Raw genomic sequence first — 4,819 nt, forward strand, 5'->3', positions numbered from 1 at the left:
GACAGTTGTTATGTGTTTTTCAACCTTGGGTTATTTCTCTGCCTCCTGGCAAAGAAGGAAGAGGCAGAATTTTTCACTGGGGAGGAAGGGAGATGGGAATAGGGTCATTAAATGTTTTTATTTGCCTTGTTGAAGGGGTATTCTTCAGACTTCTCAGTAGATGCTGGTTGGAAAGAATCAAAGTTCAAAGGATGATACTGTAAAATTTAAAGAAGCGTCACCTTGCATTCACCGCCCAAAGAACAGGAGGAACCTGTCCAAACCATGGATGTTTCTCATCTGTGGTTGTATGTAGAGCAACACCCAATTCATGCTAGGGCTCAGACATGTGTCCTAAAGCACATAGAATGTCTGTTTCTGATATTGTAGCCTGTAGCTTTTAGAATCCTTCCTGTCTTACCTGGAATTCTTTTTCTCTGCCTTCTCCCAATGTTCTTCCTGATTCTGATCTATATTTTGACTTGTTGGCTTATTGTCAGGGCATGCTTTGTCAAGGTAGGACTACTTGCCCTCCCTGCTAGCAGAAACAAAATAGCTTAAAACTCATTTCGTGCTTTGTTTTTATTTAAGATTTTTAAATTGACTTTTAAGGAGAGAGAGAAAGAGAGAGAGAGAGAGAGAGAGAGAGAGAGAGAGAGAGAGAGAGAGAGAGAGAGAGAGAGAGAAACATTGATGTGAGAGCGAAATATCAATAGGCTGCCTCCTTCAGTCCCTTACCAGGGATTGAGCCCACAACCTGGGCATGTGTCCTGACAGGAAATTGAACTGGCAACTTTTTGGCGCACAGGATGACGCCCAACCAACAGCACATCAGCCAGGGCTGTGCTTTGTTTTTATCAAGGAAAAGACTTGAGTAATGGCCCTGGGATGTGGGAGGCTAGGTAAGCCTAGCCTTTGATTTTTTCAATTCCTTCCTCTTGGCTATTGGGCCTTCCACCCTTCGGCCTTATAATGCATATAATTAGACTTTATCTCATACTTCCTGACCACAGGATTTACTTTTATATTAAGTTGAATATTAGGTAGAATAATAGTCTGTCCTGGGTAATAGACATGCTCTAGTCACTTCGCATATATTAACTAATCCTCACGTGGATCCTATAGGATAGGTACTATCCCCCTTATTATGATGGGGAATCTAAAGCCATGGATAAAGAAGCTTGTCCAAGGGTCACAAAGCTGATAAGTGGCAGACCTAGGCTTTCTATGTAGGTAGTCTGGCTGTAGAAGCCATGCTATTACAGCTAGCTGTGCTGGCTGGATTGAGGTACAAGGTGGAAAATGGCTTGTAAGAAGGCTTCTGGAGACTTTCTGCTCTGTTTATACCTAGTATGAGCTTCCTGCCTCACCCAGTCTAAAGTCCTCACTGAGCCTTTCCTCATCTAGCCTACCTAACCGTTTGTTGAAATCCCTGCCTCTTGTGGTGTTAATAATTCCCTCGAGAGTTTTAAGACCTTAGGTCAATTCTCAAATAACTAAAAAAGATCTTGAAGAAATAGTACTCATAAGACCTGCTAAATTAATAGAGGAAGGAAGCTAGTCACACTGTGTGGATTCTTTTTTTCCCATTTGTCCCTTACTCTTGTAGGTCTATTCTGGTTTCAACTCTTAATGGTTAAGCACTTGGATAACTGTACATGGCAATCTTCCCTTTAAGCGTCGCCTGAACCTATGGAAATCCCTTCTGGTATGTTAGATCAGTCTGTACTCTTCTATCTGTCAAAGCCCCCTCCTGCTGTTCAAAGCCTAAATTTAACATAGTGATTAATTTTTGCCATCTCTTTGTTCATGATTCTTCCTACTGTCAAACTCCTAGATTCAGTAAATTCTATTTCCCTTATATAAAAGCAGTATCTTTTGGGTGGTGGAGAGACTTGAATTCCTGACTACTAGATCCTCGGTCTTAAGCCCAGACTTGTTTTTACTCTCCCTTATCAGGTCCTAGAGTTGATATCTCAGGATACAAGTACTACCTTTTCCCCAAGAAAAATGAAAGTTTTTGAGGAAATGAGTTCATCTTAGATTAGCCATTTGGGGGGATGAAATGAAATTGGATCCCTACTTTATTCATTACAGCAAAATTAATTCTGGGCTGCTGAAATACTTAAATATAAGAAAATGAAACTAGAAGAATACTAGAAGAAAACATGATTTTTAAATGTACCAGAGTGCCCGGCCAGTGGTTGAGTGTCAACCTATAAACCAGGAGGTCACAGTTTGATTTCCGGTCAAGGCACATTCCTGGGTTGTAGGCTTGATCCCCAGTAGAGGGCGTGCAGGAGGCAGCCGATCAATGACTGTCTCATCATTGATGTGTCTGTCTCCCTTTCTGAAGTCAATAAAAATATATTTAAAAAATTTTTGTATAGCAAAAGACAAATGGGAGAGGGAGGATGTTTCAACAATACAAGAGTTGATTTCCTGGAAGAGCTTTTAGGACTTGGAAGTCCTGTGTGGTTCATTGGTTGGGCTCGTCCTATGCACCTGTGCGCTAAGTTCGTTCAATTTCTGGTCAGGGCACATGCCCAGGTTGTGGGTTCAATCCCCGCTAGGTGGCATGCAGCAGGCAGCCAATTGATATTTTGCTTTCACATTGATGTTTTCTCCTCCTCCCATCTCTCTAAAAAATCAATAAAAATAAAAAAGATAGAACCTGTAGAAAAATAGGCAAAAGGTGTAATTAGCTCCAGAAAAGCAAAAATAAATTACTGTAAAACATGATATGCTCAACCTTATTTATAAGGGAAGTGCAAATTAAGTTTGATAAACACTTGCAAGGATGTGGGGAAATGGGCCTTCAACTCATGGTTTGAGCAGCAATTGATAAGCCTCATAGGGCAGTTTGACCTGGCAATTCCATTCCTCGGTGTTTACCATATGGATTTGGTTGCAAATATATATATGAAATGCTGCCCTGGCCGGGTGCTCAGTTGGTTAGAGCATCATCCCAAAACGCCAAGGTTGCAGGTTTGATCCCTGATCAGGACACATACAAGAATCAAAGATCCCTGGCTGGTTTGGTTTAGTGGTTAGAGCAGTGATGGCAAACATTTTGAGCTCGGCGTGTCAGCATTTTGAAAAACCCTTAACTCTGGTGCCGTGTCACATATAGACATTTTTTTATATTTGCAACCATAGTATGAAAAAGATATTTTTGATATTTATTTTATATATTTAAATGCCATTTAACAAAGAAAAATCAACCAAAAAAATGAGTTTGCGTGTCACCTCTGACATGCGTGTCATAGGTTTGCCATCACTGGATTAGAGCATCAGACTATGGACTGAGGGTCCTGGGTTTGATTCCAGTTATGCCCCCCAGGAGGGGGCATAAAGGAGGCGGTTGATCAATGATTCTTATCATTGATGTTTCTATCTCCCCTCTCCCTTCCTCTCTGAAATCAATAAAAGTATATTTTAAAAAGAATCAACCAAAGAATGCATCAGTAAGTGGAATAATAAATCGTTTTTTTCAAATCAATAAACTTAAAAATAATATTAAAAATATATATGAAACATTACATACAGAGATATTCCTTTCAGCATTGTTTACCATTGCAAAATGTTGGAACTATGAAGGTTCTGGCTGAGTATATCCATGCAACATTCTCCTGCAGTGAAATACTTCTATGGAGAGTAAGACAGCTCCAAGTGCACTGACACTGAACAGTATTCAATGTACAAGTGAAAACTGCAGAACGGTGGATGCCATTGTATGGTATTTTACACGTGTACCTAATGTATTATATACTCAAGTACGCATAGACTATCTTTGGAAGGACACAAACTGGTAATAGTTGTCTCAGGGAAGAAACCAAGTTGCTAGGGAATAGGGGTGATACCCTGTGGTACCTTGAGAATTTTGTACCATATGCATTTATTATTAGTGAAAATAATTGTAAGATTAAGCAAAAAACAAAACCCAAGCACAACACAAAGTACATTCGTTCAGCTGGACATGACAATGTTTTGCTCTCATATCCTATTTTCAGAGTTATCTTTTTTTCTTTAATTCCACCTGGGTGCTCAATAAATAGTAATTGACAAAAAGAACCTTCTAGAGCAGTGATGGCGAACCTTTTGAGCTTGGCGTGTCAGCATTTTGAAAAACCCTAACTTAACTCTGGTGCCGTGTCACATATAGAAATTTTTTGATATTTGCAACCATAGTAAAGACTTTTATTTTTGATATTTACTTTATATATTTAAATGCCATTTAACAAAGAAAAATCAACCAAAAAAATGAGTTCGCGTGTCAGAGGTGACACTGTTCTAGAGTGTGCTGTCTTACCCACGGAATTCTTTCAAATTCCTCTCTGTGCCTTCTATACTAGAGTCATTTTGGGGGATCTCATTTGGATCTTGAATCTAGACATCATGCCCACTTTTAGGTAACTGTTCAGTGGGACCAGTTGGGTAGGAGAGGTCAGGAATATGTCGACCTATCTGTCTAGTCTGAGGTGTCTTTCTTGCCAACCCAGTTGGGAATAAACTTCTAACCATTCTGAGGCTATGATCCAGTGGTTCTCAACCTTCTGGCCCTTTAAATACAGTTCCTCATGTTGTGACCCAACCATAAAATTATCATCGTTGCTACTTCATAACTGTCATGTTGCTACTGTTATGAATCGTAATGTAAATATCTGATATGCAGGATGGTCCTAGGCGACCCCTGTGAAAGGGTCGTTCGACCCCCATAGGGTCGCGACCCACAGGTTGAGAACCGCTGGCTCACCCAAGCCTAGAGCTGGGTTAAGTACAGCGGTCTCTTTAAGAACTGGTGTGATGGCTCCGCCCTTTAAAGAGATCAGCTGAGTCT

The sequence above is a fragment of the Myotis myotis genome, unplaced genomic scaffold (genome assembly GCF_014108235.1).
Source record: "Myotis myotis isolate mMyoMyo1 unplaced genomic scaffold, mMyoMyo1.p scaffold_m19_p_18, whole genome shotgun sequence".
In the NCBI taxonomy this organism is placed as follows: domain Eukaryota; kingdom Metazoa; phylum Chordata; class Mammalia; order Chiroptera; family Vespertilionidae; genus Myotis; species Myotis myotis.